Genomic DNA, 18,246 nt, shown 5'->3' on the forward strand with positions numbered 1-18,246 from the left:
TTTCAGCTTTAATTGCCTCACTTAAAAATAGAATAATAATAGAAGATATTCCATGTAGAAATATATAATATGTATAAATAAGATGCCTTGAAGCCCATGATCACTGCTGAGACATATTTATTCTTACTGACAACAAGCTTGAAAGAGATTTGGTGGAAAAGCTACAGGGAATTTTATTTTTTGAACATTTTTCGCATGTTTATTTACCATTTGTATTTCTTCATCCGAGAAGTGTGTAGTCATTGCAGATGCCAATTTTTGGATTCGATCTTTGAATTTGAGGATTCTGATTTTTTCACTTCTTAATATACCTTGGATAGATCTTTGTCTGAGGGACAATTGCTAAAATTTTTTTCCCACTCTGTGGGTTGTCTTTTCACTTTGCTTGTGATTTATTTGCTGTGCAAAAGCTTTTTAATAAAATGGGAGATCCTTGCGTTATGGTTTATGTCTGGGTGGCTCCCCAAACCTTATGCAGTCATGGAGGCAGCTGAGTCTAGCACTTTTGATAAGTTTGTGGTATAGCACAGGGATTGGTGGTGTGAGTGCTGCACCTGCTCAAGGGTGGGGAGCCAGCATACAATGTATAGGAATGAAGGAGACTGCTTTTCCTCTTTTTGTCCTTTCACTCTTATTTGAAACTGCTATGAACAGCTGCCCCTCAGCCATGCCACCCCGTCTTTGAGCCAGCTGAGTATGAACTGAAACCCCAAAAGATAAATAAACTTTGCTTTCCTTCATTTGGGTGTCAGGTACTTTGTCTCAACAATGAGAGAAAAGTAACTAAGACAGAGTTTCATACCAGCAGAATGGCGTCCTTGATGTGACTATACTTGACCATGTGGTTTGAGAGCCTTTTGGGAATAGTTTGTGAGAAGAGTTCAGAAAGGTTCTGAGATGTCATCTAAAAATGTGGCACTAGAAAGCCTTAAGACATACTGTATGGCAAATTCTAGTCAGAGCTCAGGAGACCAGAAGGCTGATAGAAAGCCTGCCAATGAAGACCAGGCTCAGGAGGTTTTTTTTTTTTTTTTTTTTTTTTTTTTTTTTTTTTTTTCTGGGAAGAAGGACTGTATTTGATGCTGGACTCCAAACCGTGTGTGTTATGGCTTGGTGGAAAGTTTGTCTCCATTTTGCTCATGTCCAAAGACTTTACTTCAGATGGAGGTAAGTGTGGCAAGCTAATTAATCTGGTAAAAGAAATTTCAAGGCAATCAAATGTTGAGGCAGAGGCATGGCTATTGTTTGGGGCTTTTAGCCAGATTTATGCTGTGAATCAAGAACAAAGAGCCCATAGTGATGATTCAGACATTGTGAGTTTGACCAGAAAACTGTGGACTGTAAAGACAGAGCTGAGATCTCAATCACTGAGAAGGAACAGGAAAATAAAAAAGATGGCCTGTCGGCATCACAGAAAGAGGCAGTAGTTCTCTACCCTTTGCAGCCTCAAAACTGCAAAAGTGAAAGAATTTGCTTGGAGGAGAAAACTACAGATCACTGTGCTCCAAAATGGTCGGAGAGGCGCCATGAGATTCCAAAATGGCGGTGGCTACACCAGATCCCAGAATGGGAGCAGCATAGAAAATCTGTTCCTCACAGTCAGGTTCTGAGTGCTCAGCAATACAAGTACTTAACCCCTACAACCAAGAGAGAGGAAATCCTGGTTACTACTCCAGCTGGCAGCAGTCCTTTGCAGCACCATATGGTATTAGTTTTAGGTGCATGAGTTATGAGGTTAATGCAGCTTCAGAGGACTCTAATTTCAGAGAACCTGGGAGGCCAGGAAGTGTGTCCTAAGAGGGTAGTATGTAAATCTGTGAGTGTAACGCCAAAAGTGCAATGGAGAACTCAAGTTTGGAAAAGCCGAGCGTGTGGATCATCTAAGAAAAGCTGCAAGGACTAAGCAGAGTGGGCTTAAGAGAGAAGATGTGGGAGCTAAAACTCTAGGAAGCGTCATGGGAGTGGAGGCACTCAGACTTTTTGGAGTTCACAACCAGGTTGCTTCAGATGCTAAATGTGTAACTCCAGGACTTAATACTGGCCCTCCTGGATTATGGACTTCTTTTGGTTCCAATGCTTTGTATCTCCATGTTTGTCCCCTTTGGAATGGTAATGCTTATCTTGTGCCATTGTACATAAGTACTTAACTTTGTTTTCATTTGTACAGAGTCTTGCAGCTAACAGTTTGCCTTAGATCTCAGAGGAAATTTGGGACTTGGAATTTTCAGCAATGCTGAAACTTTCAGGACTTTGGCAACACTGGGAGATGAACTAAATAGTCTTTACATAAAGGATGTGCATGAGTCTTTTGGGGGCCAGGAGTGGAATGTTATGATATGAGTCATATGTCTCAAGTCTCATGAAGTCATGGAGGCAGCTGAGTCTAGCATTTGTGACTGGTTCATTGTGTCACGATTGATGGTGCAAATGCTGAACCCACCCAAGGAGAGAGGAGACTAAAGGAGGGAAACACTGCTTTTCACACTTTGATCCTTTCATTATTCATGCTTGAAGCCACCATGAACAGCTGCCTCTCAGCCATTTCACCTTGCCTTTTAGTTAGCTGAGTGTGGAATGAAACCTCCAAACACTGTAAGATAAATAAGCCTTACCTTCCTTCATTTGGAGCATCAGGTACTTTGTCTCAAAAATGAGAAAAAAGTAACTAAGACACCCCACTTTTTGTAGGTTCCTGTTGCATGGAATATTGTTTTTTTTTTTTTTATCCTGACTTCTAGTCCACACATTTCTTTCTGAGTTAAATATGTTTGTGTATACAGCATATTTTTGGATCTTGTTTCTTGATCCATTCTACCAATCTGTTTCTTTTGATTGGTGAATGAAGGTCATCTAAATTGATGATTATTACTGGTATGTACTGATTTATCACCATCATGTTATTTTCCTGCTGTTGGCTCCCCATCTTTACCCCTCTCTTTCATTCCTTGAACTACTTGGTGATTTCTTTTTTAGTTGTTCTCGGAATTGTGTTCATTTTATCTTGGTCTAGGATATCTTTTAATACTCTTTGTTGGTTTGGTGCTCACAAATATCTTCATTTTATCTTGATCATGTAAATATCTTATTTCCCCATTAATTCTGGAAGATGGTTTTGTAGACTATATCAATCTGGATTGGAAGTTGTTTTCTTTCTGGATTTGAAATATTTTATTTCAGGTTCTTTTTGATTTGAGTGTGTTGAGAAGTCTGCCACAATTCAGATGGGCTTTCCTTTATACGTAATTTGTTTCTTTTCTCTGTAACAGCTTTAATAGTGTGTTCTTGTGCTGAATTTCTAAGATTTTGATTATTATATATCTGGTTATAGATTTATTTTGGTTATAGCTATTTGGAGTTCTATGTATCTCTCTTATCTTAAAGCAGATTCTTTTTCCATACTTGGGAAATTTTCCATTACCTCTGCAAATACATTTTTATGCCATTTGAAATGACTCCTGTTTTTTCATTGTCAGCAATTATCTTGCAACCATTGAATTATTGTCTCCTAACTTTTTTTTATTTATTTTTTTTTGTCTTTTTCTATTTTTATCAGTACCAAGGACTGAACTCACAACTGCCTGCTTGCAAGGCAGGTGCTTATGCTGCTGAGCTAATTCCCCAGACCCCTAACTTTTTCTTTTTAAAATATCTTTCTTTTGTGATTGATAGCCAAAATTCTGTCTTCAAGGTCTGAAATTCTGTTATCAGTTTTGTTCAAGCAATATTTCCAGCTTTCAAGGAAATTTTTAATTTCTGGGGTATCTATTTGAATCCATTTCATGCATAGCTTTTCTTTGTTTGCTATCATTTCAGAAATGTCAGGTGTGTGTATTGCCTTTTCCTCTATTTCATTGTCTCCTGGATTACTTCTGGGTGAGCTGCAGGTTTTAGGTTGCAGGTTGCTTCTGTGTCTTGTCATTTTTCATTTCAACAGTTTTTATTTTGTGTTCTGTGTTGACTCTTGCATGTTTTGGTAGTAGGTAGCTTTATCTCTGGTATCAAAGTCTTTCTAGGTAAATTTGGTTCTTTAGGGTTGTCTTCTCGGTATAGGAGTTCTGAGTTTGTATCTTTCCTAAGATCCTACCACCTGTTGGCTCATATTGTTATTGTTGCTTCTGACAGTTTCACACAATAACCCTGCCTGTCCATCCTGGGCACCCCGGTTGGGGCCCTCTACTATGTGGCTGACATTCCTGTTGGTTTCTTGTGTCTTCCCACACAGTTCATCTGGATCACAGAAGTAGAGAAGGGAGCTGCTAGTCTCTGGGCCTTGTGTGCTGTTCTCCTGGACCCTAGCAGCCACAATGGGTGGGGTGGTTCCCTGGGTCTTCCTGTAATGTTCTTCAGGATCCCAGAAGCCTGCAATCTAAAGAGAACTTGAAAGTACACTATCCTATCATATTTTTACCTGCAGAATTTTCACTTAAGGAAATAATTATGGATATTTATTCATGAAAGTGTCCTTCATAGAAATTTATGGTGGGATCCCTGCAGAACTTAAAGGCAGATTTTATATCTGAAATTAAATTAGTAAAATTGCACATCAAAAGGATGAAATGTGCCACGGCTTAGAAGGTTCATGCTAAACATCATCCACAAATGCAAACTTGAAGAAACCTAGGAAGCCATATCCAATCAGGTATACAGGTCATAAATTTTGGTTACAGTACATAGGTGTGTGGAAATCTCCGAGTAGTCTAAAGATCATTTGTATGTTTGAAAAATTTAGAAATGTGGGGTTTTGACAAGTTTCTTAGGATTTTAACTGTTAATCAAAATTTAAATATTACTCTGTAAATTTCTCAAAAACACACCTACAGGACACAAATTTGCATCTGCTGAAGATAAGTTAAAAATAAATATGTGACTTTCAAAGAGATTTAAATAAACCAGGTTCTTAGCACTTACACCAATTCTGTTGTTCGTCATCCTATGGATAAAATTATCAACCAGTATAATGCTTTCTTTTACCATTGATATTTTATTGTGACTTAAATCAAAAATGTAAGTGTCAAGAGGAGCTAGATTGCTTTTTTACCTTTTACATCGTATATATTTTGTTATTTTATACTAATATATTCTCATATTACAAAGGCAATTTAGTGGAATAGTCTTCCTTTCGATATTTGAATCAAAACTGTACATTTAGAAACTATACATTTAAAATGTGTTTGAAAAACAACAAAAAATAACAATTATCCTTTTATACAGGTGAACATTGAAGTGGACATAACTCAGTTTTCTTTTTAAAAGTCTCCAAAGACAAAAAGCAGCTTAAAACCTAAGATGAATAAGAAAATTGTTTGCTAACTACTGGTCTGCAGCACTGTTTTGTTTTCTGTTGTTCCGATGCAAGCTCTTCTTTGTCTGTTTCTTGTGTTGCTCTTTTTACTGGTCCAACTGTACCATTTTCACCACCTTCTTCATCACTATCAAATTTTGTTTTCTTGCTCTGAAACCGTACTTCCCCTTTAGCAGACCCAGGTGAGCAGCTTTATTTCCTTTTCCTTTAAATCTGTGACCTTTTGATTTCCATTTTTTAAGGGACGCTTCTTGGTCTTCTATTGCTTTTTTCAAAGCTTCTTTTGCCACCTCTCCTTCCAGTATGTCCCACATTTTCTCTTTGTTCCTTAATTGTAGGCTGCAATAATTTGCATCTTTGGCCTTCTGCAGTGCTTCTTTGGCTTTTTCTTTAAATAGAATTATTTCCTTTTTTGGCTCCTCTGACAAGGTCTATCCATTTTATTTAACTATGATTTGAAAAATGGATGTGCAAAGCTTCTCTACAGATCTGATCATTTAAGTCACCTGAAAACTTTAGCAAGCATCCAGGCTTTCCTTCTAGAAATTTCATTTCAGCGTCTTCTGCAAAATTCTGTTTTTCTTTTTGCTCTTGTTTAGCTCTTAATCTAACTTCCACTTTATTTTGCTTTCTTTCTTCATTTTTCTTTGTAAAATAATCTTACTTAAAAAATATTAGCAAGTCTGTGTCTTTCTACTTCTGGCCTGGAGTTTATACAAATTTCTTAGCAGACTCAGGGCTATCAAACACAGCAAATATTGATCCCTTAAGTACTTTGGGCAATGTTCTCATCTGGATGTTTAGTGCTTGCCTTCTCTTCGAGCCATCATCCTTTAATGTCATCAAGCATTGCATCCAGATGCAAACAGATTTTTTTTACATCATTTTTATACTCATTAGTGACCTCAGGGAGGGGTGTGTTTGAAGATGTTCTGATTTTAGTTTTATCTTCACTGATTCCCATGAGTTCTGCTTTGGATTTGTTTAGTGCTTTTTACATTAAATTGTGTTGTTAGATAGGTGAGCCCATTAAATTTTACCATTATTTCCACGGATACCCAGCCTTCATCCAATTTGATTTGTTCCTTTAAAAATTTGTCCTGGGGCAAATTGAAGTCTCCAAAATAATACCCAATGTGATGACAGATTTTGGCCTCCAGAGCAGCCACTTTTTCATTATCACCATTTTCGGCCATCATGGCTAATCTCTAAGGTCATGGTCCCCCACGCACACTACAGATTCACTAACAACTACAGAGAACTCCCTGGTCCCCAGCACTGTGGACCTGACTAAGGTTCAGAGAAGATGGGTGCCCTCCCGCCAAGAGGAACTAGATTTAGTTCCTTTCCTGGCCCGGCATACAGTCTTGAGCACTTGTAAATATTTGAGTGGTATAAATATGATGTACAAAATAATCTAAATAGAGACTAACTTACTTTCCTTTTTTTCACATTATTCAGAGAAAAATATGCTGTAATTTAAGCATGTATCCACAGACTGTGACCAAACCAATCTGTTAATTGTGTTATCTTTCCGTTCCTTCTTTCCACCTCTTCATCACTCCCTTCCTCCTGCCCGTCTCTTTCTATCTCAAAAACTCTGTCTTGGACATGGTACGTTAGATATAAAAACAACCTGTAGAGAAGCAGAAAGGAATAACTTTTCTTAAAACTTACAGTAAACAATCTCAGAAAGGCTGAAATATTGACCATGAAAGATTTTAATTACACTGATATTGATTAGGATAATGGTAGCTTAATTACAGAGAAACGTTCCAGCCTTATGTCACATTGTTCTCTGTTTCTGAGAGGTTTCTCGGTTAGTCTTTAAATGGGAAAAGTTTTTGTTGATTTATTTTTTTCCTGGAACTTTTCCTAAAAATTATGCCAAGTATGATAAATCAGATTGAAGCTTGGGAGCATCTCAAATCTAGTTATCAATTTATTATTTGATTGGAAAGGCTCAAGAGTATATGTTGTTTATGAAGAGAAACAATGCAAGCATTTTTTACTTTGGAAAAGAAGGTTTTGAAAAGATGCAAAATGCCCTGCAGAATGTTGATTGGAATTCTGTGAGGTATGAGAGACTTGGTGCACATAATTAAGGAACTGAGCATTTAGGAAACAATTGGAAAGGCTAGCATTGAAATTCAACTGAGACAAGTAGTAATCACAGCACTGAATTTAGAGTGAAAGAGTTTAATGTGAAACAAAATATTAAAATGCTCACTAAAAAGCTTATAGCTGGGGAAAGGCTTGAAAAAATTACCTTATGCATAGCACAGGCTATCATAAAATACCAAAAATATCACCCAAAATATCACATTGAATGTTTACTGAGATAAATGTTATCAAATTATATTTATTATTAAAAATATAAATACGTAGTTTCTTTATGTACTTCTTTATATGAAATATATACAACAGTGAATATCTATAAAAATATATAATAGATATAAAATATAAATGTAAAAACTGAATCTTTAAAGAAATTAGTTTTAAGGGAATTTTCATAAATATGAGTGACAACCAATATTACAAAAAAAATTTTAACTTTATTCATTGGATTATTTATAATTTTTGGACATAATTGGATTCACTTTTTTATATAAGAATTGCAGTACCATTATTTGTTCTAAAAGGAGCTTGATACCATACAATATGTATGTGTATATATTGTATACTCACATATATATATATGTAAAATCAAAGAGCAATGATACAAAATATTACAGAGTAATATATGAGAAAATAAAAAGAAGGACATAAAACATTTTAATACATGAGACCTTTCTTTTAATCTCTTTATACCTTTTTTTCATTTTGGGTTATACTGCTTCCTTTACCTGTTTAATTGTATAACCATATGCCTCTTGTAATATCTACTCTATTTTCCCCAAAGTCCTTGGTCGGCCACCTTCTAACTCTCCACAGTAGATTGCTTCCTTCTGTGGTTCACAATTTTTATCTGGACTTGTGTTAATTCTGGAAGTTCTGTGTAGCCTGGGTTGTAGATTTGTTATGTGGTAGTGATGTGGTTATTTCTACATGAGGATCCTTGGGTTTTTCTTTTATGAGAATAATATTTATAATTAATTTCTTGGCTGGGAAGGTCTATATCATGTCAAAGTGTAAATTTGGTCACTTAATCAAACATGGAGAACTTGTGATTTTGATTACTTAGAGGAGAATCACTCCACCTCCAGAACTTCAGACCGAGTACATTGAAGGTCTAAGTCATCAGATTTCTCAAGCCCACTTTTGCTTATGAATCCAAATTCCAGCTCCCACCTCATATAAGCTAAGTTCATTCTCTTTTCTCTATGTTAGAGCCCAGACTTACTTGATATCAGTTAGATTCCAATTAGAATGTGTGTGGAGTAAACTTATTTGGAGCAATTAGTACTAAAAGTATTGATTTGGAATAGAAAATAGCTTTATGATGTATGGGAACATTTACCTATTAAAAATTTCAAAATATGAGTCAATTATTGTCTTGGTTTTAGTCACAAGTAAATAATGAGAAACAATTCACATTACAATGTGTGAGAGCAAATATTTAAAGCAAACAAGTCAATGACCCAAAGACTAATTATTGCAAAATGTTACCATGGATGCCCAAAATAAAAAGAAAAAAATTTGTATTTTATTAGGATATTTATCAAATCTTACCATGTATTCTGTTGTATCCATAATCTTTTCATACTTAAAATTTTAAACTGTAATTTAGAGAAGGAATGATAGACCCAGAAGAGATTGAGATAAATGGAGACTCTGGACAAGCAACCCAGCTAAGAATTATACTATACATATTTAAGAGTTATATTAAAATGCAGTACGAACCCAAGCACTGACTGTCGGAAAGCTGAGTTCTAAATGGAACTCCTTGTTTAATTGATGTACGACTTTAGGTTAGTCATCGAACCTCTCAAGAATATGCTGTTCCTCTATTAAATGAGAGAAAGAACATGTCCTGCCCCAAGTAACATTTTTTGATCATAAAACCCAGTGACAGTAGAGAGAGCAGTTAGAGTAAAATGAGCATAAGTATTTTAATATTCATACAAGATGATTCATAACTGAAGCTGTATGCTGACCACAAGGAAAGAAACAGGATAATATGGGAGCTGATGCTTCTGAGGCTTCTGAGAATTGTCTCCTGTGCCTAAATATCTTTTTATTAGAGCTTGTATTTATAATTTAGCAATAATTTAGGATGTGTGTTTAAAAGGCCAGTGAAAAATATTTAACATGGTTATTAGGCTAATGAAGCAGATTAAGTCATCAACCAAGAAGTCTTTTGGGGGCCTGTTGCAAGGCAGGACACAGCATACCTGGTCAGAGAAATGAGAGATTTCACTGAAACCTAAGTCAGCGGCAGGGAAGCCTCCATACCACACACTCTCCAAACATGTACAGACCCACACGTTGCACAGCTACACACACAAACACAAAAATGAAGGCACGAAAATCAATTGCAAAAATTCTTGAATAAAATTTCCGAAAAGCAATCATAAAAATGGGGTTTCCTTCTTCTAAGGTAAAAAGCATAGAGGAGAAGACACTGTATATGTTTTCATCTTTTTTTTTTTTTTCACAAAAGCAGTATGTAATACGAGAAAAAACATCTACCATGAAAAGTAAAAATTGACCTTACAAATTTAAAAAGGTCTTTCCTAGGAGAATTCAAGAGAGAATTCGTTTCTAGATCTTAGTCAACATGTAGAGTACAACTTTCTTTTTTTTTTAAGTCAATAACATTAAAAAAAACAAGAAACTTATACTAAAAAATAAGTAGTAGAGCATAAAAATTAGATTAAGAGGAAAAGAACTAAAGTATAAGTATTTCTTATCTTATGCTGGGTAAATAGCAAGTTTATTACTTATAATTAGATAAAAGATTCAGACATGATTTTACTTAAAGCTAATAATAAATAGAAGAAAGAAGATGCATGCCTTCTGAATCACTGGGGACAAAAAAGGAAACAAATATCAGTAAGGTAAATTGAAAGCATAAAAATAAAAAATGGGGAAAGAGCAAGAGAATATCAGAATTACATCATATTATTCCCTGCAATGCCAGAACCTAGAAAGAAAACAGAAGACTGACAACATTAGCTTTCTATCCATTCTTTCCTAACAGACTTCTATTTGCGTGTGAGTTCGCATCCCCTCCCATGAAACCTCAGGTGCTCCTCCCCTTGCATGCAACTCCACTGAGAACCTCCAGGCCTATGATTTTTCTTGACAATAATTAGTTTTATAATGGTCAAGTGACCACTTCTGACCAATGAGATGCACAGAAAATCTAGTAAGAAGCTTCTGGGGGCTCAGCTTCATTATGATGCAAGCTTATAAAATTCTCTCTTTTTCCTTGTATTACTGTTGTTACTGAAAGCAATGTCTAGAAGGCTGAGTGTTTAAAATATTTGTCACCTTTATTGGTGTTCCCACAGAACCCAGCATCCAAAAGTCATCATTTTGCCATCTCATAGCTGTTGTGTAGTCATAGTTATATTAACTTAGAACGACCTCAATGATAGAGTCAGTTCTTAATAGTTATTATTTACAAATGAAGACATTAAGACTTGGAGGCTTAAAAATTTACCTGCTGGGACATGGTAAGTATGAAAATCAGGATTCATATCCAGAAGTGCCTCATTCTAAAGTTGTTTTCTCCAACATGCCTGATTGCCTCTAGCTAAGCTTATGTTACTACTCGCATCAATTTTGTCTATTTATGAAGTCTTATTAATCCCAACCCATTCTTTATTCTGCTATCTTATGATATAAAACATCCCCTGTTATTATGTTTGGTTAAGAATAGAGCTAATTGTTTTTCTGGCCTTTTCTCAATCATCTTTTTGTGCTCTTTCTTCACACATTTGGTAACACTCAAGTTAAATACTTTTTTGTGGCAGACCCTTAACTTGTGCACCTCCTATTAAATTTTCCATTTTTTGTCCTCGACTCAAATATACCCCTTCCCCTGTTATGGTTTACATGTAGATGCTCGCTGAAGCCTCATATGCATGGGTAGAGCTTTGGGGAAGTGACTGGATCATGGTGTATGATATTCACCAGTAGATTAGTGTGGTGATCAGTTTATAATTAAATGTGATGTTGGAAGGCAAAGCCTGGTCCCAGGAAGTGGTCACTGGGAGTGTGACCTGGAGCAGGCTCTCTTTCCTTCCTTCCTCCCTTTCTCCCTCTCGAGGCCTTCCACTTCCATGCCATGAGCTGATTTTCCTCGGCTATGCTCCTCTCCATTCCCTAGGCCTTGGAGCCAGCCTACCATGGGGTGAAACCTCTGCAGACTGTGAGCCAAAACAAACCTCCCTCGTGTTGTGGGAATTGCTTCTCAGCCACAGAAATTGACTAAGACTCTCTGTTAGCTGCTGTTCTCTTTTCTAGCACAAAATGCCAAGCCTGTGTGCAATACAGATGACTAATGACAATGGAAAAGTCCTTGAATAAATCACTGAGTCATAAGTAGGTGAATGCATAAATGGTGCTGGTGCATGCACTGTTATCTATTCTCGCCCTATTGAAATTCCAAAAGGGTTACCCTGACGTTATGTTTCACCTTCGGTGTCTCAAAAACTTTTATTTCTCACTTACTGCACTTGAATTCTACCTTCTGTTAAATGGCGTACATGTAATTTTCTCCTAATCCAAAATTTTCTCAAATTTGGGATCTTTGTAATCACTAATGCTGCACCAACAGCACCTTGCAGAGTGATTTTCCCTGGGTTAAAAGTATGTGAAATATATGAATTAATTTAGAGGAATCTTTTCAGCCAAGGTATAAATATGAACTAGTTTGCAGTTTAACTTTCTTTCTTTCTTTCTTTCTTTCTTTCTTTCTTTTTTTCTTTCTTTCTTTCTTTCTTCCTTCTTTCTCTTCCTTACTTCCTTCCTTTTTTTCTCTTTTTTATTTTTCTTTCTCTCTTTCTCTGTCTCTCTGTCTCTCCATCTCTCTCTCTGATTCTGTCTCTCTCTCTGTCTCTTTGTCCCTCTGTCTCTCCCTCTCTCTGTCTCTCTCTGTCTCTCTGTCTCTCCCTTTCTCTCTCTCTCTGTCTCTCTCTCTCTGTCTCTCTCTCTCTGTCTCTCTGTCTCTCTCTCTCTCTCTCTCTCTCTCTCTCTCTCTCTCTCTCTCTCTCTCGGTACTGGGAGTCAATTTCACAATCTTGCACCTGCCAGGCAGGTACTATGCCACTGAACTATATCCACTGCCCAGTTTGCATTTTAAGAACAGTATCTTTAAAATAAAAGATAGACAGCAGAAAGATGTTTCTCAAATGGGGAAGCGATCAAGATATGGAAGGTGGAGAAAGAGAGGGAAAGGAAAGGGGATTAAAAAAGGAGTTAAGATCTGTTGATTACATGCAACAGCTCCACACAAGGAATGTGAACATTATGAACTGCAAATATGTTCTTAAAAAAAATTTTGGAGAGAATAGAATCTTTGAAATGTGTTAGGATTCTGAGCTCTACTCATCGTACAGCAGGTCTCCTGCACTTGTTAATTTGGTGTCTTCATAAGATTTTCAGAACTTCTGTAGTACTAAGCAGCTGGCTGTCAATATGTAATACTTGTTTGCAAACAACTTTATATAATTCACTGATGATTAACAATTGTAAGGCTAACATTTTCAAATACATGGTAAAGTCTAGAAGGAGAAATAAGAATACATGGTCTCTTGCTTTTGCTTTCTGTAAGTGTCTTTTCCTCTATTTCTATTCAAGAACTAAGATGTGTTTTCTTCTATGAGAACAACTAATGGTATCTGCACCATAAATATCCACTTATAATAAGAATATTTGGGTGATTGTGCCATCAAATGCACATGACTGACTTTCAGATCACTGGGGCCTTTTTAAAAAGGAAGCAAATGTTTATGCGGTTATATCCTGACATTTTAATGCCTCACAAATGCCACACTCTGATGATGGAAATTATGAAAGAGAAATGAAGGTAGTAATGTGTCAATTTGGTTTATTGCACTTGTGTGATGAGGGATAAAAGAATAAATGTATTAAGATACAAACTCATGTATAATTCTCTAATCACCCAGAATACAGCAGTACCAAATGCGCAAAAAGATAAATTTGACTAAAGAATATAAATAATTTAAGTAAAATATTTGAAAGTGATCATCTTTTTTCCACATTTCACGGTAGAAAATAAGTGAGAGATTTAAAAACTTTTCTCCTGGGACAGTTACTTGTTTTTCTTAGTAAAGATTTATTGAAATACAAATATTCCCAATGTCCCCGCTTTGTGTATGGCTGTTTTTGAAACAAAGGTCAGGGGACAGTTTTTGCAATGGACACCAGATGGCCCACAGATCTAAATGTGGCACACAGATCTTTAAAAAATTGCAGATTATTAGTTTAAACTCCATATAAATATCAAAGGTATTCCACCACAAAATACATTATGGAAGAATTATGTGTGCAAGAGTTATGTTTGACACAAGTTTAATTTGTTGAAAATCCTTTCCTATTTCGAGGGATGATACCAGGGATATAAAGAGAGCACAGACAATCGTAAGCATTTTTTAAATTTTTTTAAATTTTACTTAAGGAGAAAAAAAAGAAAAAAAAAACAGAAAAAGGGTACAAGTTGTACAGAATTTCAAAAAAATAAACAGTAGGAAATCACTAGTTAATAGATTATATATTGTCATCTTAGAAATAGTTGTTCAAGTTACAAAATTAAAGCATATAGAGTGGACATTCAAACAGTGAGACTGCAAATAGTTCTGTTCAATGATCCAACAAAACTCAGTAATATGGTTACTTATCTTATACACTTAAATATACATGTAGTTATGTCCTTTAGAGCACTTTCTTTTCCTCTCTTTTTTACAATGACAATTACACATTTTAGGTTTTATTACTCCCACTGTTCTTATTAATTCTTTTTGAAGAGAGTAAAACCAAATGTGACATAACAGGACAGAATTGGTCAGATCAAAAGGATGGAAATAATACATAATGTAAAAACATAATATAAGGTGATCAACAATGGTTACCATACTGCTTCTTGGTAACTTAAAAAGAATTGCCTATATCATCAGTTATAATAAAATTGAACAAATCAGTAATGAACAAAACCAATAAAGCATTTATTGAATTAGCCAAAATTTTAAAATACCAAGTGGGTGGCCACTTTTATTAGAGAAGAGTGGCTGATACATGTGCAGTATGGATTCATCACAGCAGCAACATTCTAATTATAGGCTGCGAAGAGTTCTAATTGAAACAAGATTAATGAAGAGTCATGCCAACCTCCTACAATATCAAAATTGTATGAACACTTAGTTCCTATGAGTCATTTTCTTCTCTCCAAAATAGCTCAGATTAAACAGTGACTTCCAAACTAATGACAACATTTTTGTCCAGATTTATTTTTTATATCTCATATCTTGTTCCAGAATATAGCACACAGAGCAGGACTCATCTTGTGCCATCAGCTAATGTTGTTAAATGTCAAGCATTTAATAAAGTTAAAGGGCAGAAAAGTTTCAAACAATTTATTCTGCTTGGAGATCTGTCCTTGAGAGGGCTCAGAAAAACACTTGTTTTATTGACTGCAGAAAAAGGTGAAATTTTCTTATCAAGTTGTGGAAACATAGCCCCATGTCATTAGAAATTCTAAAGTTCCATGTATACTAATGTGTGTGTGTGTGTTAGTTTGTATATATGTGTGTATTTGGGACATGTGGACTTTGCACAGTTGAAATGTATTTTGCAAATTCAAGTCTTTGCAAGTCAGTGTAAAATTTCTAATAATAGCTGTCTGTTTGCACCAATTGTCCAATAAGTGCCTTTTATATTGGCCCCTGGGCTAGCAAACCACACAGGTCTGTCAGCACTGAATGTTAAGAAGAAACTCACAGGTAATCTTTCCAGTACCAGTCAGGGAAAGCATTCTCCCACTGGCCTCCTCTATCCTACCACTGGACTTGTGTGACAAGATGATGTCTCTCTTTTTTCATTGCCTTGATTTTCTCTTCACAATGTTGTGAAAGGAGATAAAACAATTTGTTAGAAATTGAGGAGAAAAACAAAAGTTTGAAATGCCACTATAAAAAAGACAAAATTGAATTTGTAGGAAAGGATGGTAGAAGTGTTGGCAATGTTAAGTATGCAACAACTACTGAGATTTCATCCTAAAATATGCATTAGCACATACTAATGTAGGTATGTATAGTTAAATCCTTAAGTACCACAGGTATCCTCCTTGTTTTCAGGACATATCATATAACTGATGCTTCTCTTAGCTAGTATAACATAGAAATTCTACAAGGAAAATACTTATTTTAATGGGCTTTGAATCATGAATAAGGCATCAGTGATTGACTACTCTTCTGCTCCAGGAGAAAATTTCAAAGGAAAAAATTCACATGGAGTTCTTTTTAAAACCTTCAGGGCAAGGTGACATGAACCTGAGAAATTGTGTTTTCTGATCTCTTAGGTTTTAATGACTAGCTAGCAGCATTCAATTACAAACTGATCATTAAGAAGAAACCTAATAACCTAATTGTTATTAGCAGACAGGTAAACAACTCATATTGACATCAAAAAGTGCATGGAGGACCATTTTATCATTTCAAGTAAAGCATAGGTTTTGTTAAGATAAAAGGATGCCACTGTTATGTAACACTATGTTGCCTCTCGTCTTCATATACATTGGAGGAGAACAGCCAAAGATCTCATTTTTTAAAGTACTGTGCAAGTAAAACTTTGAAATCAACCATTCTCAATCTGCATTCTCATTCTGCAGGAATTATGCAGCTCCCAAAAAGAAAGGCCATCATTAGAAATTTAAACTTTGACCGGAAATTAAAAAAAAATTTCCTATAGTTTTTCTGTTACTTAAAATTTGTATTAAATATTTACATCATATGCTTAGGCTATTCACTTAATAAACTTTGTATATATATTTAAAAAGAAAAGATGAAAGCATAAAAATATTTATTGAGATAAAAAGAGCTTAAAATGAGGCCAAGCATGGTGGCACATGTGTATTATCCCAGAAATAGGGGCCTTAGGCAGGAAGATCGCTGTGAATTTCTGGTCAGTCTGGGATACAAAGTAAGTTCAAGGACAGCCTGAACTACATAGCAAAACTTTGTCTCAAACATTAAAAATAAAAATAAAAGATAATGAAAGTTTTTATTTCAATGGAGTTTCAAATTCTTATCTGCTTTAAAAGGATCTGTTTAACCCATTTTTGTTACTTCAAGTAAAGTTTCATAAACTTTGCATATATATTTATTAAAAAAGAAAATATAAATGTATAAAAATATTTATCAAAAATAAGAGTTTATGATAAAGATATTCTTACTTCAATGCAATTTCAAAGTACTGTCTTCTCTCAAAATACCAGTTTAAGCCATTTTTGTTGCTTTGACTAAAGTGTTAAAGTAACTGCTCACTTTGTGCTTCTCCCAAGATGACTTCACGTTACTTTGATCAGTTCATCAGAGTTTAAAAACACAAACACATCTACAAAATGATCTAACATCTTCCAGAAACTTTTCTGTTCTATGTAGAAGTTTATAACTGTGGGTTTCAAATCGCAAAGAGTGTCTTGGGCTAACGGTTTTTTAAGAGCTGAAATAAAACATAAAAATAGAATAGTATAAGAATTTTTAAATACATACATTATCTCTGTGACATTGATGAGTAGGAGACAGAGCAGACACGCCCAGAACTTCGCTAATACCTTAAGATTTATGTGGCATTCTTTTGTAAATAAACATTCAAAAATGAACCTTAGTGAAGAAGAAGTGGGCGCTAAATTCTTTTATCCGTCATAATCAGATTTGGAAAAGTTAATTTTTACCTGAAAATATGTTTTAAAATATGCTCGTAAGCATTTAAGGGGCTCTAAGGTGAAATCGGTCAATTCCTTCTTCAATGGGATCCTAGGAGAGTAATGGGGGATACATTAAAGTATGTCACGTGTATGTACAAATCTGCCACAATGAAACTCATTTTTTAAAAAAAGTAGGAAAAACATTTTTGTGTGGCAAGATGTCGAAATGGAATTCTATTAATTGCATCCTTTATACCGTATGCCTGGCCTAGAGAGAAAGGATAGCGCCAGGTGACATTCACCCTAAACATCAGCTTGGAGACACTGGCAGCATCCCTTCCCTCACAACTTAGCTCCTCTCAGAATTGAACGTTTCCATGGTTAAGACAACACAAAACAATCACGTTCTGGTCTCCAGTTAAGTCCTTGCCACTTTGTAAATTCATTTTCTCTTGTTTTCCTCTTTGGAGACAGAGAACAGCTGGCTGTCATCTTCCAAATGCTGTAACAATCCCTCATACATTTGAAGATAGTAATTAAGTCATCCTCTGAGCCTTTTCTTTTCGAGAGACTCAAATTCCTGTTAAACACAAATTACCAAAAAATTGCCACAGCCATGGGTGTAAAATTGTTATTGCATAGACTGTCTTTGTAAGCTCCTCTTGATTCTGTAAATATATCCTTTCTCAAGAAGCAAAGAAGGACTTTTGCCTTGATGAGTTTGAGTTTCAGTGGTGTGGCCTTCTCTTTCCCACACAATATCACCAGTGAACTTGGGTTCTCTCCATTAACCTCACAGGAGCAGCGGTTCTCAGGCAAAATCATGTGACTCCTACCTCCCAGCGGCTTTCCAGTCTCCCTCCACCCCATCACATTCCAAAAGGAGAAAACACAAGGACCTGGTTCTTTAACATCCCTAAAAGTGCAGCTCCAAGTATTACTTGAGCCAAATGTACCCTTCTCAGCTGAGTGAGGTCTTCTCAGAGTATTAGGATGGTAATGAAATTTTATGACAACCCAAGTTCTCATTTTAGTACTCATTGAACAGAAAGTGAGAAGAAAACTTCAGACCTTACTGTTCATGAGATCCTAGGCAAGGTACTTGCCTCAG

The 18,246-nt window shown here is 35.6% G+C and overlaps 1 pseudogene; it reads right to left on the reverse strand.

The window, feature by feature from the left end:
- Positions 1-1,487: 1,487 nt before the first annotated feature.
- On the reverse strand, positions 1,488-6,498 carry LOC100728648 (lupus La protein-like; annotated as a pseudogene).
- Positions 6,499-18,246: the final 11,748 nt, after the last annotated feature.

The sequence above is a fragment of the Cavia porcellus genome, unplaced genomic scaffold (genome assembly GCF_034190915.1).
Source record: "Cavia porcellus strain 051 isolate PalLab524CR breed Dunkin Hartley unplaced genomic scaffold, mCavPor4.1 scaffold_21, whole genome shotgun sequence".
NCBI lineage: Eukaryota > Metazoa > Chordata > Mammalia > Rodentia > Caviidae > Cavia > Cavia porcellus.